This window comes from Furipterus horrens, unplaced genomic scaffold, assembly GCF_987537825.1.
Source record: "Furipterus horrens unplaced genomic scaffold, mFurHor1.1.pri manual_scaffold_7, whole genome shotgun sequence".
Classification (NCBI taxonomy): Eukaryota; Metazoa; Chordata; class Mammalia; order Chiroptera; family Furipteridae; genus Furipterus; species Furipterus horrens.
In genome coordinates, this window is record NW_028327177.1 from 18,066,495 (window position 1) to 18,092,359 (window position 25,865).

The following is a 25,865-nucleotide window of genomic DNA, read 5'->3' on the forward strand; positions in this document are numbered from 1 at the left end:
GTCTCCATTTCCAATTATTAAATAGTTTTGTTTGTTTTTTTAATGTAATTGAGAGTTCTCAGCTGTTACGGGGGCTGATTTTATTCAAGGATGGGGAGATATGTGGTTTGTTCTTTAGGTAAAACTTTTGATTGATTGGCAAATAGGTACTTTGGTGGTGTAAACAGTAGTCATTCTTTTTCAGCCTTGTGGACTCAGTATATGCCTCATAGGATGTCCAGAGGATTGTGTCAAGAACTATAAAGGTTCTGAGATTTTACATAATTGTAGCTAACAAGTTAGCTTGCCGCACTTTTCAGTTGCTCCCAGAAGTCAGAACACCCCTAGGTCAGAGACGAAGGACAATTTGCTACTCACAACAAGGATGGTGGCCAGAATAACACAAATATTGTTGCTTCCCTGAGACCCAGTTCTCACAGGGCCACAAGAAGAGGATCAGATAACAGCTGCTTATGTAGTAGGTTGTATTGTAGGAAAGGAACCATGAGCATAGGAAATCCACATCTTTTATAACAGGCAGCATGCATGTCTGTTCCTTGTCTGCCTACTCCTTTGCACTGGAGGGATACACTCTATGTCCCAAGACTGTAAATTAACTCTTTCTTTGGTTTGGAAGGAGGCACTGTCTCCATTTTCCAAGGTTGTCAAATATGCAAACTTTTGTTCAATACACAAACAACTTTAACAGATTATTCTAGAACAAAGGCAGTTAGTTCCTTTGGTTGCAAGATGTCTACAACTAAGATAGACCCATAGAGAATTTCCTCCTGACAATATTCACCCATTGTTTGTACAGCATTTGGCTTCTGGTAGGCTATCCCATGAGAATTTCCATTAGTATGACACTGACTAATCTGAATGCCAGAGGCTGGAAATAAATCCATTCAAATTTTCATCATGCAGCATTTAATTAAGATTATTATCAAGGGGACTCCAAACTGCCGAATATGGCTAGCCTCCAATGACACAGACTGAACTAGCCAAACAAATCATATTAACCATCAGTGTCTAGAAAGCCAGGTGGCTTTCTTCTCTCATTTCTGTCTTGATCTTTGCATGGTCCCAAGGCATTAATCCAAGTACTATGGGATACATTAACAACTGCTATGGGCCATGAGGCAGAAGACTTGGGCACTTCTACCATGTCTAACAACCCTGGCAGGTAAGTGGAGGTTGACCTGAATGCCTTCCAGAATCAGTGTGGTGTCATTGATCAATTCAGCTGAAGTCAGGGACTAATTTCATGCAACCTTTTCTGATTCAGTAATTCTTGCTATCATAGGAGAAGTGCCCACAGGGGACTCATAAATAATGAATTAGCTGTTCCTTCTAGTAACCCCCTCCGCCTCACACATAACCAAGGTGATCTCAAATGTCAAGATCTTAACAGTGTCTTATGACTACATGTCCTATAGGTAGTATTTTTCTTAAACTCTTGAATGTCTTTTAGTAACATCTTTAAAGTGATGTCACCATATTTTGGTAAAGGAGGCTGGTTAATACATATCTTCCACATAAGAACAGTCCATAGTGCATACATTGTGCCCCTGGAAAGAACATGTTTAAAATTACTGTCTTCAACTCCCAAGGAAAACCTACATCGGTCAGGGGGAAGGGTTGATAGTACCTTATAATTGCCTTCAAATGGTTGGTAAACCATAGGTTTCTCAGTTAAGTTAAAATAATTGAGTTTCATTATTGTTTCTGGAGGGACTCTCTGTCTTATTTGTGCCACGAGAAGGTGGCATTTGTTCACCCATGGAACAATAGAGTGAAAACTATAAGAATGAAGGTGGGAAGACTGTCTGGAAGTATGAATAGATACTTTACCTGGGAGGTGTAGAAGTTGGGGTCATGCCCTTTTGTTTTCATAGAGTTCTTGGTAAGGTAAGGGCAGTCATTGTCAAATCATTGTCAAAGACATCTGGTAGAAGATGGCAGGTCTGTCACTAAATTAAATTTATGGTAGTGACAATAATTTAGGAATGCTGTACTAAGCATTTTTGTTCTTTAAAAAAGGCTCCAGAGGTGATTCTGAAAATTAAAAAAAAAAAAAAAAACAGTAATATAAATTCCTCTTTTTTATCTACCTCTCCTCCTTACATTATTATCCCTTCACCATCACCATCAGGAGTGACAACTCCACCTTTTGTCCAACTGTCATATGATTTTATTTAGACATTTGATTCAAATAAATCAGATACAATTATAACAAGGGCATTTAAAAAATATATATAGAGATTCAATACATCCCCAAATTTGGCCCATGTGGGCCTCTGTAGAGGGGTTCAGTGATCAGTGTGTAATTAACTGAGTAACCATTTATTATTTAGGATTATGTCAGTCCAACAGAAGCAGAGTTAAGTCCCAGTATCTTAAGTCATATATATTTTTTAATCTAGACAGAAAAGCTAAGTAGAGGGATACATACCAAGTAGAGATGTGGTTTTGAGTTCTGCCTATTGAGTTAACAGACCAATGCCCACTTTAGATTTTCCATGGCAAATGCAGAGGTTGAACAGCTACAGAGGACCAGAGGATACTGTCATTGAAACAGGCCCATCTGTTTAGAGAAAAAGCTGAGTTGATGGTATACTGAATCATAGGCTTTGCTTGAGACTGGAGTAGGGGTTAGTTTCCCACCAAAGAAAAAACTGTCACTTTTCCCTGTAAAGCTGAGATGTTCTTGGAGCCAGGTTAGGTATTTCCTTCAAAATGCCACTGACATTTGACTGGCAAGGCTTGCAGGCCCTCCTCACTTTGTTAATCAAAGTGTCCAAGTTGACCGACCCCAAATGAGTCTTACTTGCCAAGAATCCAGTAGCTAAAAAATAGCTGTTTTCCAGAAGCTAGCCTTGCCATTCACAGTGGTCTCCTTTTTCCAGTGGCTCCAAATAGTCATGGGCACATATCTCAAAGGAGTCATTCAGGTTGAAGGGATAAAAGGTAATGGTGCTTCTCTACAAGATGATCTTCCCAGTTGAGAGAATCCCCTAAGATATTTACAGACATTCATAGTAGAAGAAAGTAGTGCGTCAATACTAAGTATGTATTGAACCGTAAAGTCCCCAGCAACCATTTTGCTCAAAAAGCCTTGCCCACAAGGCCACATTATCTTCTGGTCTCCATTGTGAACTCTACTCAAACCTCATCCATTTGATTTGGGCACTCAATAGTCCAGAATACTGACTAGAATAGTGACTTAGGTGCCTATCTCTCTTAGTCAGAAAAGCTTGAATCCCTCCTGTTTTCTAAATTCTCCAACATGGGGGCCTGTGGACCCCATGGCATCTGAGATCAAGTTGGTGGGTGAAGGGAAAAATCAGGAAACACGAATAGAGAAAATGGCTTCATACCAGCCAGCACGGTGTTTACTTTTTGTTTTGAGAAGCACAGTGGCTACATTCAGGAATTTTTCTTAGATATCTTTGAGTCAGTGTCTCATGATCCAGTAGGTCAACTTTATCGCATTGTAAACTCAATCTGGGGTAGTAAAAGCAGAAATATTAGTCAACGCTTCATTTATGGTTTCCAATGGAAATTTGTTTTCAATAAAATAGCGCCGAGAGGGCTGAAAGCTCATTGCAGTGGCCAGAAAACACTGCCAAAAGTTCTGACTAAGACCTTTTAATGTTATCTCTAAATGTATCTGTGGTTGGCCTTATACACAGCAGAGGAGTCTGAGTCATAAGATAGTCCTGCTGTTGTCATTCTTTCTTAGCAAGCATTATTTCCCAGCCCTCTCACCTCTGAAGTGAGCCAAAAATTGAACAGTTAGTCTGGTTTCTTTACATAGTGGTTATAAATTCACCTATTTAACTCCTAGTGGAGCTAAGCATCTCTGTAACTTCTCTGAAAGTGGTCAGAAATTTCTGCCCCCTATTCCCAGTAGAAATCTTAAAAGTAGTTGTTACTATGGTGTGCACCTGAGACTGACTGATGAATTGTTCAGAAATTTTTCTCCCTGGAAGAGAGGTAGCATACACAGCATTCTGTGAGATTCTACCATACTATGAGGTTAAAAAGTTAGACTTCCACAGTTTTGTGGGTATTGGCAGAAATCAAAAGATGCCTCGGTCGGTTTATTACTCACAACAATGGGAGTAGCCAGAGTATCAGCTCTGCACGACTTCCTTGAGCCCCAGTTTCCACATGGCCAGACGAAGAGAAAAAGACACCAGCTGCACATGCTGTGCATTATGGGAGTGGAACACTAACCGCTCATCTCCAGAGCGGGATATATCCTTATCTTCCAACATTGTAAGGAAATGTGTCATTTGGTCTAGAAGGAGATGCTATCTCTCTCTTCTAAGGCTGTTTGCTACATAAAAGTTTTGAAAATATAGTTCACATCAATGGTTCTGCATACAAGAAGTGCAGACACACAAAGACCATTGGAGAATTATCTCTCAGCTGCCCAGAAATATATTTCTTGATCTTGTTGGCACTAAATTCTCTTCAGCAGCCTGCTGTGACTCCATGGGCCATGACTGCCATGATGGCTCTAAAGGGGATTGATCGTTCTCCCATCCACGGACACAGGGAAAGTGTTAATAATATACTGATTAGAAAAATATGGCCATTGGTAGCAAGGGAGAGAAAATAGAAAAATACTGATAAGTATGAAGTATGAAATCAGTATAATTTATTTTAGTAAAAATTATAAAATCCTATATTAGTTGTAAGTATTTCTAACCAATAAAATAAATATCAGGCAATAAATCTTTTAAGTGCTGAGGCTGATTAGAAGATCTGTTTGCAGATACAGATATACAGGGATGGGAAAAAGAGGTTAATAATAATAAATAAATAATGCAAGAATAAACTCTGTGTTAACATACAACTGTAAAACTACTGCCCACCTTGTATATCAAACAGACACATAAGCAACATTTTGGGAAGTTGGGTATGGATAAAAAAAAATATATATTAAATCTTTAGTGACTTCTTCAGAATTTTAAAGACTAAAATGCTTATAAGTAGTGTAATTTTTTAAAATATCAATGTGGAAATTTAAGGTTTTTAAGGCACATAGAATGATATAATTTCACTGTTTAATGCTGTTTAATCAGGTTTTTGCAAGAGCAGAGCTAAGAGGGACATTTTTCTGCTCCACTACCAGTAAATGAAGAGGCAAAAATTTCACCATCTGCATAGACCAGGATACATGTAAAATTAGTGTTCAGGTTATAATAAGGTAGGTGAGACCGCTGAAGTAGGGATAAACTTGAACCATATAAAGCATTAGAATTATTGATTCAAAACTTTGGCATTTCGATGCTATTTTAAAGAACATTGCATGTTGTATGTGTGCCAAATTGTGATCTCTATGTATATGAAATTGATTATTAATTTCCTTTATCCTATTTATTAATCTATTATTGCTCATTTTAAGAGCACCTTATGTTTATCTGAAGATAAACCTTGCATGTCACACAATATAGTACAAAACATTAAAAGCAGTATTAAGTTGTTTGTCTTCTGTAATTTCCTACAGTATTATCCAACAACCAAGGATTTAATGTTTTATGACAGAGAAAAAAATGCAATCTGTCTTATAATGATCATATATCATGTGTGATGAAAGATTTTTAAAAAGCATACTATGGTTTAACAATAAAAACATTTTTTCTGTAATTTTGTAAGCAATTGCCAACTTAATATATGCGTGTAGGTGTTTAGGCATGAACACGGGCATATATATATGTTTTCATATATACATGCACATACATATTATGTGTTTTGAATCATACTCAATTTTATTTAATGTTGCAACAAAATGTCAAATGTATATGCCATATGAAAATAGTCATTATGCATTTTATTGTTACTCCATTACATTTAAACATTATCATTCAGATTATGCAGAATTGGAAGTAAAGGAAGCCTGAATATAGCACTTCCTTTTGCTTAAAAGCAAAATAATTAATAGAACACTGATATCTAACAAAAGTCTTTTATTCACAGGTAGTATAAAAATTAGGTTTAAGAACTATAATGACAAGTGAAAACAGTAATGCATGATATGTTATCCATTTTATTTATTTAAAAGCAACATAAACATAGTGCCATCAGCAAGCTAAGCGTAATTGTATTATTGTCAAGAAAATTGGATTCTTCAAGTATAAGAATGTTTTCTTTGAAATCAGTCCACCAATATCACCATCTTCAAGCACTAAAAACAATGAGACTATCCTTAATATTTTTCTCATGTAGATTTTTATTAGACATTGTACATTTATGACATTATTTAAAATTGGAAGGTTGCTTAATTTTTATTGTAATATAAATTTGTGCAAGTAGCAAAGGAACAATTTATACTTATAAAAATATTTGTATATGCATAATGATTTGACTGGTAAATATAAGGACAGTGAGCAATACCTATTTTAAATAAATCACTGAAAAGGGGACCACTTAATGGCTGTCCCGTTGCCCTTTTTTTTTTAACCCGGAGGTAAGAAAATATAAATAAAATTGCCTGCTACACCTACTTATTATTCCTTTTATGTTGTAATTAGAGTGTATCCTCTTTGTCTCTTTTATCTATTTCATTCACTCTTGTATCTCTTCTTGCTCTGCTTTCCTTACACACAAACACACACACACACATGAAGTAATTGTATATTCAAGAATTTTCTATTAAAATGCCTCTTTTCCTGGGAGAGTAACATATCATTGCATTAATACTCATGTTCAAATTAATCTATAAAATTATTTACCAAAATGGCCAATTTTCTGAGTTATTTATCCGAAGAGACTCAAGACAAATCAGTCAGAGAATGTAATCCGTAGGGCCAGGACAAGCAAAGCCCCACAGATAGACATCTAGTTTATTCCTTTCTCCTTTTATTACTAAACTCTTAGCATCATGATTTCCTCCTATACTTCTGACTAAAATATATTCCTCCTTAATTTATTTTGTAAATATCTGTAGATTATTGATTGTGTGCGTTCTATATGTCAGGCATCAGACTAGGTTTTTGGAATAAATAACAGTAACCACAGTGGATATGGTCTCTCTCCTCACTGAACTTGCTGTGTAATAGGGAAAGAAGACAATTAAACACATACCTACATACACACAGAACTGCAGTTTTATCAGAATAATGGGTTTCTTAGGAGCATTTGGCTCACTAAAGCATTTAATTGGGTGCTTGCCTAGAAATGGCAAGATTTATCTAACCAAATAATGATTCAATTGACCTCTGAAGGATGAGTAAAACAGAAGAAAGGGAGAGAAAAATGTTCAGGTTGAGGGTGTAGTATATGCTAAGGCTGTGGCTGAAGGCAATGCAGATGAAGAAACAGAAGGCAGGAGTAACTAGAGAGTGAAGAGTGCTTTGGAATAAACCCGTAGACAAGTAGGGCCAGATTGTGTAGGATTTTATAGGCTATGCTAAGAAAGTTCGCTTTCATTCTTAGAGCAATGGGAAGTTGCTGGTGTTGTTTTTGTTGTTGTTAGGGGTCGGGGGGATCTATAATCAGATTTGAGGTTTGAAAATAGAACATGCTTGCTGGCTGTTATGTTGAGAAGGGAATCAAAGGTTGCCCCAGCAAGAAATTATAAATTGAATTGTTGTAGTAGTGTTGGAAATGGAAAAAAAGTAAATTAATTTTAGAGATTATGTAGGAGGAAAACTCTATGGGATTTGCCAGATTAAATAAAGTGGATCTGGGTGAAAAAAGAAAAAGAATCAGAATCATAAATGGCTTCTGAATATCTGGCCTATACCATTTTCTAGCTGTATATGATTATGTAACAGACCATTGCAACGCCTGGTAGTTCAAATACCAATAATAGTTATTTTGCTCAGGTATTTGCAAAGAAGGCAGGACTTGGCAGGGGCAGTGTCTCTTTGTATCATTTGGAATCTGCCAAGCAGGTCAAAGGCTAGGAGGACTGCAATCATTTGAAGTTTCTCTTATTCACATGTCTGGAGTTTGATGCTGACTGATGCTGAAATGTGTTATAACTGTGGCCAGAACATCCACTTGTGGACTTTCCATGTAGGTGCCTAACTTCCTCCAGTCAGATTTCTTAGTATAGAACAGTGGCTGGGTTTCAAGGACAAATGCTGAGAGGGAGCTCCAAGCAGACACTCTAGTGCCTTTTACAACTTTGCCTTGAAATCACTCAGCAGCAACTCCACCATGTTAAATTCTTAGAAACACGTCAGTAAGGTTGACCTCTTTTCAAGATGGGTGTTGTCAAAGAATTTGTGGACATAGTTAAAAGCCGTACAGTAGTCCCTCTATATGGCGGTTCACTTATCGCGGCCTCACTGTATTACGGGATTTTAAAAAATATATTTAATGATTTATCGCGGATTTTTTTGCTATATCGCAGGATTTTGTGATACTGTACAGTAAATACTAAAATAAATGTAAGGTTCCTACTTGGCGGATTTTCACCTGTCATGGGGGGGTCTAGAACGTAATACCTGCGAAAAGTGATGGAATACTATATAAGTAATTTGAGGGCAGATAGATCCACTATTGAGAGAAGAACATTAGATGGCGGTGACATTTGGAAACAATTACTTTTTCTTCTGGTTGATCTTTAAGCAACTAGTCTGTATCCTTTGCTTTTTCAGGAATTTGTCTGTTACTGCCTTCTAAACTTATTTCTAAAGCCTATCTAATCTTGACTCCTCTAAGCTCTAGTATACCCGGTTTCTTGTCGCTATGATATTTCAACATCATCTCCAACTTAAATTGTTTAAAATCACACACCTCATTTTCCCTAAAATTTCTCTTGAAATCTTTTTTTTGTTGTTGTTGTTAATGGAGAAATCATTCTGGTACTAACTCTCAGACTTATTTTTGACTCATCTCCCTCAGTACCAACTGCAATCAATTGCCAGATATGGTCAAGTCCACCTTAATCACAATAGTCCGGACAAGTGACCTTTTTGCAAATCCTAGAATAAATCACCTTATTTTCTCCTAAGGATTTTGCTCTTTGGGTTTGCTCCTTCTGGAGTAAATTAACCCAGATAAATATCTAGTTTCTTTTATTCATCTACATCTGTGTTTAGGCTCCTATGACCAGCATGGCTAATGTGCTTCTCTATACTTTTACCCTTTTAAAATTCTTTTCAATTAGATGAGTAAGTTCTAGGGATCTAATATATAGCATGGCGACTATAGCTAATGCAATTATATAATTAACTGTAGTTAAAGTTGAGTCTCAGAGATGTTAGAGTGCTTGTCCACACAGCTAAAAAGTGGCATGGCTGAGTTTCAAACCCCAATCTTTCTCACTTCAGGGCCTGTATTACTTACCACCATATAATGGTAAGTTATGCCAATCCATTGGACTGTCTGGTTCCATAAATCTGGCTGAAAGTAACGCTCACACAGACAAATCTCTCCCTGTTGAGGCTATCACCCTGAAAAGCGTTGTCACACTTGGAGATGTTATGATTCCTCGGAACCTAACTTAGTAGGTAAAAACTTTTGAAATCATCTGTTTTTAGGACTAACCTGAATTCTGTATTAGGGACACCATATCTAATTTTTAGGTTCTTCTTTAACTTGTCAGACTTTGTTTAACAATATAATGTATTTGGACCTGGAAGTCTCCCTAATTTGGTTTTATCATGTCACAGCACAATGCTTTTGTAACATATTTCTTCTCTTTTTAACATTATGACGGCATTTAAAGGAGTGGTTTAAGGGCCTGGTGTTTCCTCCCTGTCAACAGGATACAGAGCTCCTCTCTCTATGTGTTATTTCATAAAGGCACTCATCCAGGGCAGAGAGAGGAGGAGCAATAGGTGTTCTGTTTTTGCTTTCTTTCTCTTTTTTTCTTTACATTGAGGGAACTAAACTGAATGTAAGAACAGCACAGATTTAAAAATAGTTCTATTGGATATAAAACCATACTCTCTCAAAGTACCAGTTAGTGATATAATAGTTGGCAAGGCACTGAAATCATATGTCCTACCATAGTAGATATGCAAAATAGGGAGGGAGCATTGAGGAAAAGAGAAATCGGATCAAGTCTCTAATCCACCACTTTCTAATCATGGGGTCACAGGGAAGGTTGTTCATTAACGAAACCAGTAATGAAGTTCTAAGAGTGTTTATAATTTAGAATCACACTATAACTTTCAAACAAATACTGATGCCTTGCTCCAACTCCTCGACATTTTAATTTAATAGCTTTAGTGTGGGCATTGCAATGGGAACAAAACTCAAGGTTGGGGCCTCAGTAATACTGTTTTTTTAATGTTACAAGATAATTTCATTGCACAGCCAAGGTTGAGAATCAATGACTTAGTCTAGCCTAGCCTAGCCTAAATTGTAATTTACTCATTTGCAAAATGGAGATAATGTTACTAACTCCCATGGTCGTTGGAGAGTGTGAGAGTTGGTCGCTATAAGCATATAATGCATGGTACATAATAAGAATATTAGCTGAGAGAGGAAGTGCCATTATTATTAATCTTTCTATGGTTACATATAGACTTAGTTCATTCATTCATTTATTCAACAAAAACTTACTGGGGATTTGCTGTTTGCCAGTCACTGTTCTGGGTTCTAGAGATGAAATGGTTAACAAAGAAGCCAAGTTCCTACTAAATTATTATTTCAAATGCAATGGTCAGAGAAGTTCTCTCTGAGATGCTATTTAAGCATTGTTCTGAAATGAGGGGAAAAATATACGTCACCTCAGGAAACAGTAGCCCTAGCAGTGAGAACAGCAAGTAAAAAGATGTTTGTGTAATGCAGTTTCATAATATATGCAAATTAAAATTTCAGTGTATCTCTGGTTTTTAAAAGCCTACTATTTGCCTTTTTAAAAAAATGAATGACAGTAAAATTTTATGTGTTACTTCATTTGGTTTGGTAATATCACAATAAAAGCATTATCAGCAAGGCATAATCACTCCTATTTTATAGAAAGGGACAGTAAGATTCATTAAAAATGACTTATTAAGGTTCCATAATGTGGGGCAAAGTTGGAATGAAAAAATAAGTTTTCATCTTCTCTAGAGTCATTGAAATATGTGGTCTTTGAAGTCTTATATATATTCATAATGGTAATTATATGTTCACCTGTCAACAAATATTTGAAAACATATCTGGTCTGTGATTTTATTCACTCAACTACACCAAGATAAAATGATATACTCAGAGGAATGACAGTGTGGGAGGGGTATATGAAGGGACAACCCCCAAAACATGGCATTGTATCCTGGAGGGCAGCTTGATTATACTCTTGTAGTACAGCTTCCCCTGCTATGTGAGTGTTCTAGGAACCCATCTGTATCAGTGCACCAGCTGGCGTTGTTGTGAGAGGCTGTGTTTGACTTCAGTGATTTGATTTTTTTTCTTTTGAAGACTTTCAATGCATTTGCCCATTTCATGATGGGTGATTTACAAGTGCACCTGCCCATACCACGTTGAGTGTTCGGCTGTTTTTGAACAAGAGTAGCATGACCCCTGTGCCCAACCCTCCCTGTTCACCCAATCTTCCCTCAAGCAACTTTTTTGTTCTTGTTGTTGTTTCCCTGGACAAAAAAAAAGTCCTCAAGGGGAAACATTTTGCAGATTTGAAGAGGTGAAAGAAAAAACACAGAAGCACTAAAAGGCAACAAAACTGACAAATTCAAAACCTGCTTTGAGCATGGAAAAAACATCTCCATAGGCGTATTGCATCAAATGGAGAATACTTTAATGTGACTGAAATTTAACATGTAAGAATCGTCGTCGTCGTCGGCAGCCGTCCGTCTCGAGAGACGATGGTGTAGCTTCTTAAGTGTCTATCTGCACCGCCGAGAATGGCTGTGCAGTCCGACACGGGAGTGACACGGCATCTGTCTCCTCCCGTGTTGAATTGACATCTTGCGATGACGCTGGAGTGTCCTCTCCAGTGGAGCTGAAGCTACAGAGCCTGGGCAGGGTGATATGGAGGGTCTGCTGTTGCCCATGCAGCAGACCCCCCCTCTCTTCGCAGCTGAAGGATCCAAGGGAAAGACGGAGTCGATACAGCTTGGCTTCAGGTGCGCCGCAGGAGTTGCCGGTGTTGACTACAACGTCAAACCGCCTTAGGGACTCCGGCTCCGGATTTTCTGTCGGGGTTTACTCCCTTAGCCTTTCCCCAGAAGAGGTATGCCGCAAGGCAGCGGAGGTTTTTTGGAGTCAGAGTTTTCCTTCTCTGATGTACCCTGACTGGAAGATCGAACCAGCGACACTTAGCTCGCAGGCCGACGCTCAATCCACTGAGCTAAACCAGCCAGGGCCAACATGTAAGAATAAATACACAATTTTATAAAGAAATACTATTTTCTGGTTCCCCCTCATACTTAATAAGTATAAAACTAATGGGGAACTATAAATACAGAAAAATTAATTTCATATATTAATAATTAAAAGAGGAAATGAAAACCAATGTACATAATATCAATTGATATTTAATAAACATTGATAATTCTAGATGGATAAATATCATAGGACTTTTGGAGTATACATAAATTTACCTGCCCATATTTCCTGCCCCTAAGATGACCACATGTATGCACACACACCTCGATTTAGGGAGTTAGAGTAGCCTTTGGTTAAGAGAATGGACTTTGGGTCAGATGGTCCAGGTTTAATTTCCCATTCAACCCATTAACTATTTTGTATGACCATAGAACATTATTTCTAAGCCTCAGTTTTCTGTGCTATAAAACATAAATAATGAAAACCATTAAATTGTTATACATACATCAAAATTTTGGCTTGATATCCAAACTGTAGAAGTTCTAGTCCCAGCTTTGCTTGGTGCAAAAGGATGGACTTAGGCCATCTTAATTTCACAAGGAGAGAGCAGAAAAATGCTGAGTGCACTAGATTGAACCTGATAAGTTAGCAAAGCAGAGTCTTCCCTATGAGACTCATAGCATTTGAATAATGGCCACAGGGCTGGAGATGTCACACAGAAACATCATTCTGTTAAAGCATTCCTCTCTCGGATGATCAAACTAGAGGAACTAGATACAGAATGTGGGTGAGAAATGTTTCCCATCAATAATCTTAATTAATTGATGGGCAGCTCTATGCGTAGTGGCCCTGTGCCAGGAGGAAGGACTTCTCACGCTTGAAGGTGCAGATTGACGAACTTAATAAAAGCAGGTTTTGACTCAGTAGGTGTGGCCCGGAGCCTGGAAGCTGTCTTCTGAAAAGGCTTCCAGGGGATGTAGACGCTGCTGCTCTGAAAATCACAAAAGTTTAAAAGGACATAGATTTCGAAAAGTGAATGTTTACAATTTCCAGGTATTTCAGAAAATTGGGTAACATCTCGAATTCAGGAGCCTCATGCAGTAGCATGAGCTTATCCTGAATATCATGATGCTTGTTTGATCTTTGAACTGCAATGTAAAATCATTTAATGAATAATAATTTTACTTGGAACCATTTCTGTCATCATGAAACTTTATCTATTATAGAATGGAGGAAAAAAGTAATGTCACCTCATATTTTTAAAATAACTGTCCTTACATCAAGATTTGTTTTTCTCTCTGTGCCAGAGACTTATAGCAAAGACATCATTGTCACGTGTTGACAATCACTGGAAGAATTTTCACCTGTCTTAGATAATGGCAGTTTAACCCCATGGTAAACTCCTGTGGGCACTTGTTGCATTTTGGTAGGAATAATATCATTGAGGTTTTATTTATCCCATGAATTTTAATGGGAAATAAACCATTAATGACACAACTGACTACAGTATACTTCAATGACCTTGGGAAAAGTGTGCACTTAAAAAAAATTGGTAAGTGCTTTCTTGCCTGTTTTTTAAAACTGTGTTTATTTCACATATATTACTCACTTATAAGTTTGTTCTGAAGGCAACTTTCAGCAGTGACAATCAGTCAGGTTATAAAGGCATATCAAATATAGGAGTCTCATGAGGGGCACACTTGAGGTCAATTTTAAAGGACTTCTGCCCTGAACACTTATCTTTACATGTATTCTCTTATAAGACTGTATGGGAAAGGGAAAGTAGAATCAGTAAGATCTCAGCTTACTTGGAGTATTCTAGTTTAAAATTGCATTGCTAAGAGGGAATTAAGACTTTACATCTATAATTAATACCTTCTAGATACAACTTTTTTTTTTTCTTTTGAAGAACTTCCAGTCATCTGTTTCACAAGACCAACATGACCAACACACAAATTCTGCTTACCAGCTCACAAGGCAGTTTGACGATTTCCCAGGCAAACATTAAATCATTGAATAAGGTTTGCAAGTTTCACATTAAATGCAACAGATACTCATTTCCATAGGCACTGCCTGGAAATGCCTGGGCAGATTGAGACCTAGAAATAGACTGACACTAGGCAGGTCTGTGGGAGTCAGTTCATTTGAGAAGCCCAAACTTCCTCTTTTCAAGTCCCTTGGTGTTTCTCAAGGATACCAGCCAAATCGCTCTGTCTTTAATGATTTGGACGGGTGCCAGCTCGTCTCTCCTCCAGACTTGGCTGCTGAAGAGAGCATAGAGGCTTAGTGCCATCTGAGCACAGCTGAATAGCATCATGGTAATGATGGTATCTCATTGCTCTCTATATCTATTATTTGGGACAGAAATAGAGCAGAGGATTTTCCTGGCATTTCAATTATCACAATTAGAAGGAAAATGTGAAAAATATAGTGGCAGTGAGGGGAAAGTTTTGGAAAAAAATCCAGAGTGCACTTAACTTTCACTTTTCCCATCAAAGAATACAATATTGCAAACTAGAGATTTATTTTAGCTTTAAAACACTTCCTAGATTACTTTTTAAGATTTTACTTCATTTTAGAAAGGGGCCTGGCCTGCAAGCTAGGCCTGTGCCCCAACTGGGAATAGAACCAGAAGCCCTTTGGTTCGCAGGCCAGGACTCAATCCACTGAGCAATACCAGCTAGGGAATTTCCTAAATAATTTAACTTCTAAAAATATTAAGTGACATTATCTTTTGTTGGTTGGTTGCCTTAATATTAGAATTTTAATAAGGGAGGCAATGTGTCCAAAACCTCTGTACAGTGTATAAACCCTGCCTCTTATTCCAGTAACTGTTGTGGTGACAGGTACATTTTTTGCAAGTGTACTTTATCAGATCTCGCTGCATCTTAGTTTCTAACCTGTGGCCTCTCAGGCACCTGGATCAAGAAGTTGATGAACTGGTGTGGCCTTTACACAGGTACTACCAGAAATTGTAGAGGAGCTAATGCTTTAGGAGTCAATTCTCGATCTGCAAGGAGATAGGAGCAAATAAGCTCATCCTCCTTTCTTCTGCACTTTCCCCTACTATCCTGAGAAGCATTTTACACGTTTCATCAGAAGTTTCTAGAGGGTCTCATCCCAGTTACCTGTAGTGGTAGCCAATTGGATGACACATCCTTGTATTGACTTCCTTGCATTTCAGACCTATTTACTCCCAGCTGTTCCTCATTTCTGCCCCTAAGACCATATTACCAATTACACCTCTCACGCATAAGCCCTTGTCCCAGGCATAGCTCTGGGTAAGATAGTCTAAGATGTCACTTTATGGGCTCCTCCTCTGGCACCGCTTTGGCTTTCAGTCTGCATCACATAGCCTCAATCAGTCCCTACTTGACCTTTGGCATGGGGTCATATAATTGGATTTCCCATGGGGAATAATCAGAAATTTATATTCCTAGAGAATGATCCCACAGGAAATTCAAGGATAGCAAACATCTCTTTTTCATGGCTCAGTGGATGGCCACTGTCCCATAGGGACATTGTTTGTGCTAATCTCCAGGGGATGGTGCAATCACTGACATGTTTCTAGAGAATAGATATTGAGGTCAATTTCTTTACAAGATTTATAGTTGTGTTGTGGATAGGTTTGGCTTTAGTTTTATATTATTGTTTTTCCCCCTGTTCTGTGGCTATATATTTATATAGGTACATAGGGGAAATAGCAGTTGCTGAAATAATTTACTATGGATCACTACAGAGTTGAAAATATTACACAGCTTCCCACCCAGAAGTGCATTTTTTACACATTTTGCAGTGACTTACAGGATTTCATTACCAGGTAGAACACTAACTGTTTGAATTGATTTATGGACTAAATAATTGTTATTTTATTGCTGTCTTCTATTTGGTGATGGTTTACATGCTGTGGGAAATTCTTGGTAATCCTGAATTCTTGGATTGTGTGGACTGTTTTTTACATAAATATTTTTATCAAACAGGTTATTAGGTAATCAGCTGTTCATCCTTTGTAGGCCCATGATCTTTAAAAATTTTTAAGTGTATTATCCATACAGTAAAAATAACATGCAGAAAATGTGGAAAGAATTATGCATTACTTATTTATAAGTCTTTATTTTTCTAGGATCAGAGATTAAGAAGTATTGGTATAAACAGTACTTATATATTAATAAGAAACAGTTTCATGTATCAAACATGAAATATTTACATATTATAAATGCACATAAGTTATAGTTAATAGTATTTATATGAGAATTAATTCATATATGCAAATAAAAAGCTACATTGCTAATTAGAATATTTTCTCAGTAATATTCTATCATAATTTTACCTACAAAATTGACAAAAATGTAACAAATATTTATAGCACTCTAGTTAAGAACTTATACTTTGGCATGTAGCTGCTATTAATTCAAATCAACTTCGAGGAGTGATTTAAATCCCAATCTCAGTTGCATTCTTTGTAAAATTCAAATAATAATAGTAAATAAATGTTATAGCAACTAACACTTATACAGAGTTTACTATTTGCTAGACAAGATTCAAGTGTATCAGTTCATTTGATCCTCTGAACAAGCCCGTGAGCTACTATTCTATCCTTCCCCTCATACAAAGTAAAGAACTGAGATTCAGAGACACTCAGTGATTCACTGTAAGCGGATTGATAGTAAACAGTAGAGTCAGGATTTGAACCCATGCTTCAGGCTCCAATGACTGAGCCATGGTTCTCAAAAGTGATATTTGTCTCATAGGTGCTGTTTATTTTTGTATTTTGTTTTAATGATTAAAAGTGATAAAATAGATAAAGCTCACATACAGTGCTTGGTATATAATAAACCCTCACAACAAGGTTATTTTTACTGGTTTTTCTAAGACTGATATAATGATGCCATTCCATTGACCAGTTTCTCGGAAATAGGAATAAGTAATATAAACACAGGTGATCTTGGCAGTCAAAATTTTGTAGAATCATCTATTTTGTTCTTTGAAATAAAAAATTATTTATTTATTTATTTATTTATTGCATAGAGAACTAGACTCTCCTATGTATATTTGCTTCCCATACCCTAGGCTACCCTGCCCCAATTTCCAGAAGTAATCTCAGTCTTTCTTTCCTTTACTCTTCATTTCCTTATTCCCTTGGTAAAGACCTTGAATGTCACTTTAGAGGAATATTCTATTTGTTGTTAGCAGGAAAAGGCTTTTAATGAAACACCGTTATTTTGGGGAATGGTTGGCTGTTATGTGGCCTTCATATTACCATGGATTGGTCAAGTCTGTTTGGTGAAACTAAAAATATTAGAGGGCAGAGGATGGTAAGCCTACCTAAAAACAAACTGCTTCCATATACTTTAAAAACTACTTAGCAACATCACCAAGAGCTAAAATCTAGCACATAAATTTCTAACAATTCATGAAACATATGTATAAGATTCAAAGAAATATTAACATTTGGTTTTGTTGTTGGATATATTTGAATGAAATAATTTTTATTTCTTTTGAACAATACTGTATAACTCAGATTTTTATGAACATACATTGTGCCTCTTGCTAGGCATCCTGTACTTTTCCTTCGTAGCCATTTTTTAAAAATATATTTTATTGATTGTGCTATTATAGTTGTCCCAATTTTTCTTCTTTGCCTCACTCCACCTGGTACCCACATTCCCTCCAGCAATCCCCCCTGAGTACTTTGTCCACAGGCCATGCATCTAAGTTCTTTGGGTTCTCCGTTTCCTATACTGTTCTTAACATCCCTCTCTTTATTTTGTTCCTCCCAATTTGTACTTCTTAATCCCTGCACCTTTTCCCCCTTTCTCCCCCTTCCCTCTTCCAGCTGATAACCCTCCGAATGATCTCCATATCTATGATCCTCTCCTTTTCTACTTGTTTGCTTGGTTTGATTTTTAGATTGAATTGTTGATAGTTGTGAATTGATTGCCATTTTAATGTTCATAGTTTTGATCTCCTTTTTCTCATATATCCCCTTTAACATTTCATATAATAATGGCTTGGTGATGATGAACTCCTTTAGTTTTACCTTGTCTGGGAAGCACTTCATCTGCCCTTCCAGTCTAAATTATAGCTTTGATCGAGAGAGTAATCTTGGTTGTAGACCCATGCTTTTCATCACTTTGAATACTTTTTGCCAGCCCCGTCTAGCCTGCAAATTTTCTTTTGAGAAATCAGCGAACATTCTTATGGGAACCCCTTTGTAGGTAACTCTCTGCTTTTCTCTTGCTGTTTTTAAGATTATCTCTATCTTTAACCTTTGGCATTTTAATTACGGTGTGCCCTGGTGTGGTCTTCTTTGGGTCCAACTTGTTTGGTACCCTGTGGTTCCTGGACTTGTATGTCTATTTCCTTCACTAAATTAGGGAAGTGTTTTTTTATTATTTTTTCAAATAAGTTTTCAATTTTTCCTCTTCTTTTTCTCCTTCTGATTCCTTTTCTCCTATGATTCAGATGTTGGTACATTTGGAGATGCCCCAAAGGCCCCTTAGTCAATTCTTGCTTTTTTATTTTTTTATTTTCTTTCCTCTTTTTACTGTTCTGATTGAATTCTTTTTTCTTCCTTATGTTCCAAATTGTTATTTTGATTCTCAGCTTCATCTCCTCCACTCTTGGTTCCCTGTAGTATTTCTTTATTTCACTTAATATAACCTTCATTTCTGCCTGGGTCTTTTTTATGCTGTTGCAGTACCTAATGTATCCTGATAACCGTTGTTTTGAACTCTGCATCTGATAGATTGCTCATCTCCATTGTGTTTAGTTTTTTTCTGGAGTTTTGATCTGTTCTTCCATTTGAGCCTTACTCCCTTGTCTCCTCATTTGGCAGCCTCCCTGTGTTTTTTGTGTGTTAGGTAGAGCTGCTTTGACCCCTTGTCTTAGTAGTGTGGCCAATTGTAGAAAAGGCACCTGTAAATAGTATGGGGCAGAGCCTTAGGTAATCGCCAGTGTGGGGCAACCCATTTTACCAATGTATGTTTCTGTGGGGGAGGTCCTGGAGTAGGGACAATGCCACTGCCTGGCCTCTGGAGATTTTACCAGGAGGAAGCTGTCTCTGGTACTCACCCTGCTGCCAGTCACTTCACTTTCTCCCTGTCTTCCACTTGTGCCCTTCCAGCTATTGCTCTGGTGCTGAATCCCAGTGCAGGTGGGTCTGTGTAAGTCCTAAATTCTTTGTGGGCCCGCCCCTTAAGAGGAGTCTTCTGAGAATTTTACATTTCTTCCGCTGCCTCAATCCCCACTAGTTTTTACATCCCAGAGTTATGGGGATTTATCTTCCTTGCGCTGGAACCATAAGCCTGGTGGTCTGCTTTGGGACTGGGATCCCTTGCTCCCAAGGTATCCCTCCTGATTTTTACCCACCACACATGAATGTGGGACCACCCATTCCACTGCCTCCCTGTGCCTCTCAGTGCCTCTCCACCTTTCTTCACCTCTCCCCATTTCTCTCTATCTTTGCCCCTCCGACTTGTCTGGATGAATGTCACTTCTTTAAATCCTTTGTTGTCAGACTTCCATACAGTTTGATTTTCTGATGTATCTGGCTGATATTTATTCTTTAGTCTTGTTGTAATTTTTGCTATAGTCGTGTGAGGAGGCAAAGCATGTTTACCTAAACCTCCATGTTGACCAGAAGTTCCACTGTAGCATTTTTCATGAGTATATAAATAATGTTGTAATAGGTAGTTTCATGTTTGTCTGTCTCCCTGTGATGTGAGGTGTGTGAAGGGAGGGCCTGCTCCACAACTGTGTGATCACTAATTCTCATAATGTTGAGTGTACCATAGTTCTTGAATACATATTGTTAGTTGAATGAATGACTGAGTAAATAAATAATTGAGTAAATATGTTATGCTCTGTATTTAAAACAAAATGGATCTGTATTTTTAAAATAAGCGTATAGGTGGGGGGAGAAAAAGTACACAACTTGACATTCTTATTCTTGTCTCCAGGTCTCCAGGTCTTTCTTTCTTAAATTCATCCCGCATTTGGTGCCTGGACTGATCAACCTAACTTTGGTCATGGTTAAGTAAAGTGTCCTTTAATATCCCCTAAGTGTCTCTTTAGTTTTGATAAAAATCAAAAATCCAGCAACTACCATGGTCTATCCTATTTGATGCTCTTGCATATGTATTTATTTACCTCTCCAGCTACATCTAAAGAATATCTTCAGCTCCAAACTGTCTTAGATATTTGGGGAATTATAAAATTTTCTTATATATAATATGTTTATCTAGTTCACTTTTTTCCTTTGCCTAGAAACCCACCCTGAATTTTTAGTCTGTGCTCAAGTGTCATAACTTTTCGAGAATCAACTCTGACAACATCTCAAAGATACCTTCTCTAAACTCCCAAGTTGCAAAAATATCCACTTTTTATCTTTTCATAACACCTGCATACCTTTATTTTAGCACTTATAGCACACTATTAAAATAACTTGTTTCATTCTTCTTTAAGACTTCAAGTTCCTTAAATGATCCAACTGATTCCTTTTAGCATTGAAACATTCTGAGTTAATGTTTGGTGTTGAATAAATATCTCCATAAATAATAACAAATCATCATCAAATATCCATCTGACCTTTTGCTAGAGGAAAGATAGCCTAGAGTTACAAGTGATATACAAATTTCCCTGAGATACTTTTTTGATGCATTGCCTTTTTCTTGCATTTTAATTGAAACATTTAAATTGTAAACTTTGACATTTTAAAAAATTCGTTGACGTAGCTATATTTCATTTTATGGAACTATTCATTAATTTTTCAGAAAACCGTTTTGAGCATTTACTATGTGTTATACTCAAAGTCAATTTCTTGTCACTAGATGAAAGACTTAGTTGTTGTCATAATGGAATGCAATCGGTAAACAAATAACAGAACTCAGTAGGTAAACAAATAATTAATATAAAGTATTAATGTTCTAATACAAGTAAAGTTGAGGAAGAATGAATTTTAGCTAGCAGGTTAAGAACTAAAACCTAATATACCAGATGGAAGAAACTGCATGACAAACTGTAGAAGTAACTTAGAGCATGGTGCATTTTGAAATTCCAAATTATCAGATAAAGTTTCCCGCCTTTCTCATTGCAGATCAAATAGTATAATACCCTATTTTAAATTCTGGAACAGTGCATAGTTTTCAGTGTACCTCTTGGGCCAGTAGGTGGAAATGTAATGTCTAATGGTTAATACTGACTTCAAAGTCCTGCTTTATTATTTTCTGGATTGTGTAATTTTTACATAAATTCAAGTAGCGCTGTCCCCAATTTCATCTAAACAAACCAATGAGAACAGTTTTTAAATATACAGGAGGTAACTTGCTCACCTGGGAAAGGATGAGGGCCGTCTACATTAAAGGTGGGAAGACAACTTGCAACTGAATGGGACTCTTAATCTTTTAAATTCTTCGTCTAACAAGTTAAGTTCTTTTTCTCTGACTTCACACTGTCATCCTGCTCATGCCATCCTTATATTCCTTTCTCTTCTTCCTGCTTCCCATCTCTCTTCCACTCACCTTCCCCCTTGAATGGCCTCAGGAACACTATAGTGTGTATGTGTGTATGCGTATGCATTCTATAGTATAGTATATATAAATAACATGTTATATATATAAATATACACTATATATATGTGTGTGTATATATACTATATATATATATATTTACATGCTAATTCATCTCATTCTATCTTACCATTGCCTGTGTCTCACTTTCTTACTGACAAACCTAGATTAAGTCAAATTTGCCACTTTTAGCAAAAAGTGCAATGCATCATTAATTCATAGACATCACTTCTATTTCTGATGTAATGCTGTATGTGCTTTCATCCTAGTGCACAAACAAGATGATTCAGTGAAACAAAGAGCAAACAGAGGAAGCATATTATATAAACATAACCTTCACGACTAAGTTAAATCACTAACAGCCAAGAAGCAGGGGTGGGGGGGATTTGCTTACTTTTGTTTTTGTCTCAACAAATCTGTCCATGTTATCTTTTTTAATAGAAACTGCATTTGCTTGGATTTAATCAAATTTATCTGATCCTCTGCAGTCTGCCTCTTGATGATTTTAATTCTATCCCTTTCATAGCATCTCCTCTGCTTTCCAGTTCCTTGATTTGGGTTTATTTCATTATTATTCCACATTTATATGCTTCCTATCAGTGAAGACATGGATTAGACTTCCATTCTTATGCAGATGACACTTAGATATATTTGAAGATAGGTCCTAATTGCTACTCCACTTCCCACATTTTATCAGCTTCTCATGAAGACATAGAGAGTAGGATGCTCAATTAAATATTCTTAAACTGAATTATTTATTGATAGTCTAGACACTGATTTAAATAAGTTTTATCATTCACCTTCAGATGTGTGTGTTTATGATCAATAGTCAACAATCTGAATTTTAATTGATTCAGAAGACAGTTTCTATACTTGTTTATCTGCAGTTTAGTAAGAGTTCTTTGATATTTAGGTAAATAATTCAGTGTTTTTCAGGTATCCTATATACCATATTAAACAATGAAAGTAAAATAAGAACAAAATGAAATTCTAACACATCAAAAGTATTATAACCATATTTTAAGGCATTACTTAAGTCTACATTTTTGCATGTAGATTGTTATAAACTCCAAGGTGGGATTTCAATTTATAATATAAATAACTCTGTGTATGACTTTCAAAACTATTAGGAATTTATCTCCCAGAAAGAAAGCACAAGAGAAAGATAAAATGTGGTTGGACATAATCTTTCAAAACAAATGCCAATGTCATGCATAAAGATTAAAATTGTGACATTCAATCCATAAATATGTACCTTCTTTAATGGAATTCTATTTTCTGTGTGAAAACTCCATAGTTCCTGTTTATGTCCATTGAGAGGGAGGATGCTCATTTCAGGTGGTGTTCTTCTCACTTGTCCTATTTTCCTTTGTCCAGTTTGATAATACATGTCTACCATATTTTTTCCATATTTTTTTTACAGAAAATATTTTCTGATCTGAGTTGAAAATTCCCCAATGCTTTTCATTTTCTGAACACTTTTTACTTCCTAGTTTACTAATTCTTTCACTAAAAATATTTTACTTTAATTTGTAAAATATTTTTTATAACTGGAAATATTTATTTTATGTTTGAGATAATAATAGAGCCTTTGTACCTCCTATAAATTCTATCTTAGAAATTATTAATTTTCTGAGCCATTTTATTTTCTCAAAGTCATTTTTTCCACAGTGCACTGTTTTATTTTCAAAGCACATACATCTGCCAACATGGAATTATTTTGTTTTTTCTTAGACTGTCCCTAAAGCGTTTCAATTTAGCCATCTCGAATAGTAATGACAACATACTAATTTCAAAAGATAATATCTCTTGAAATGTTGCCATGGAAATAGAAACTGGGTTATTGTGTACAAGGTCATCCCAGTTTGATTAGAACGAGTTTGTTCTTTGTAAGGTTTCTACAAAAGCCATAAGAGAAAGACTCCCAAATTACTCTGGGGGTGAGTGAGGGACAAAATCTAGAAATAAACAATTATTCTTCTATCACACTTTCTATGAATAACTTTTCCTGACCTATTAACTAATTCCGTAGATTTTCCTGATCTATTACTCATATAGCCTTCATAAATCCAACTTTATCTACTAGTTAAGTATTTCTCTTTTCTTCATGACTCTAAGGTCCAAGAAGGCAGGGATTTTGACTGGCTTTTAACCTTGCCACTTCCAATGTCCCACATAGTATTTCAAACAGAATATGCACTCATTTAATGCTTGTCAAATACGTAAAGTTGCAGAATAAAAGTTTACAGAATTCAACTTTTACAAATGAATTAAAACTATATTGAGTATGCAGAATTTATCAGAAAAAAAAAAAACACTGACATATAAACAATCATGTTTTTCCAGTGAACAATTTGATATAATATTTCACTGAACAAAAGTTCTTAAGCATTAGGTCATATTTGTGTCTAGACATGCATTGTATTTGATTAATAAATAATAAAATAATATTTTTGACATTAATTTGGCATTAATCATGTATTGTTTTATTAGTTTACATGTTTGTATCATAATTTACACTATAAAATATAAAATACAATTTTAATATCAGTAAATATCATAGACAGAGTGTTAAATGCTAGATTCTTATTAAAGTTTCCAAAATGATAGTAAGTCTGATTACTTAACCAACACTGAGTGTTTATAACAGATAATGTGCTTATTTCAGTAGCCTGGAATGCAAAATAAATTCATATTTTTCCATTTATAATTCAGTCATTGGACACACTGTCACCACTCTCTTATTTTCCCCTCCTGGGTTTACTCAGTCCCAGGAGACATTCTTTTACCTCCTCGAGAGAATATGTAATTAAAAGAAATCTACCAAAGACCCCACTTTGCACTTCAATAGAATGTCATAATAAAAACACAAGTTTGTTGCAAAATGTAGATGGTAAGGATAGAGTTCGAATACCCATGGTGATCACTGGAGAAAGGATTAGAATGAAATTGTGCATAGCACTTGCCTAACTTATCTCTATGAGACTGGGGGTCATTCCCTTTCATGATTAGAAAGTAGTCACAGTAGTCACACCATGTCAATTTCCAATGACTAATAGCAGTTGTCCATCATCAGGTACCAACCTTTATCCATTTCTAGTCATTTCATATTTGCCCCTATCAATATTTTTTGTCTTCTTTTTGGGATATTTCCCATGGTCTGAGACACTGACTTGGTGCACTTCACAAAGTTTGAGCTCTTCATATTTATTATGACATAGTTACACCTTATTAGAATATCTTATTTTTCAAGGGGAAATAGAGATTCTAGGGGAAATAGAAACTCTACTAAGTTAAAATTAATATCACCTGCTTTGTTCACCGCCTGTTGAATAACAGAAGAAATGTAGTTTACTCCATGGAGAATGGCCAGTTACTCTTAGACATAATTTAACACTAGTGGTAGTTAACACTATTACTTTTTATCCTTGTCTCTCTCTAATGACAGAGTAACTGTGAATATTGAAAGATAGAAATGCAAATACTTTTGCTAAGGGTAAGATCATAATGTTCCCCAACTCATAGGTGATAAAAAAAGGAATAGTATAAATGCAACTGAATTCAAGTTGATTTTTAGTGGATCCATCATTTTCCATGTTTCATATGTCATCAGATCAGTTTAATAACAGTAAGGCTATTTCTCTGAGACATTAAAAGCATCATTGGACAAAAATATAACTTCCAGTCTCTGTTATCTTCATTGCGCCCATTGGGAGAAACCATTCTAAAAACTGTGGTCTGTGGTACATTTGCGCAACAGAATACTAGGCAGCAGAAAGAAAGAAGGAACTCCTACCTTTCATGACAGCATTGCTGGAACTGGAGAGCATTATACTTAGTGACATAAGCCAGGTGGTGAAAGACAAATATCACAGGATGTCGCCTAATACTGGAATCTAATGCAAAACAAACAAATGAGCAAAATAGAACCAGAGGCATGGAAACAAGGAACAGACTGATAGTGACCAGAGGGGAGGAGGAGAAGAAGGGGGGAAAGAAGGGGAAGGGTCTAATCAATGAACTAGTACAAATGACCCATGGGCATGGACAACGGGGTGGGGATTGACTGTGGAATGGGGG

At 36.4% G+C, this 25,865-nt stretch overlaps 1 protein-coding gene across 3 annotated transcripts in view; it reads left to right on the forward strand.

The window, feature by feature from the left end:
• The window catches only part of CSMD3 (CUB and Sushi multiple domains 3), a 908,638-nt gene that overhangs the window by 396,581 nt on the left and 486,192 nt on the right, over positions 1-25,865 (forward strand). The window lies entirely within an intron of this gene.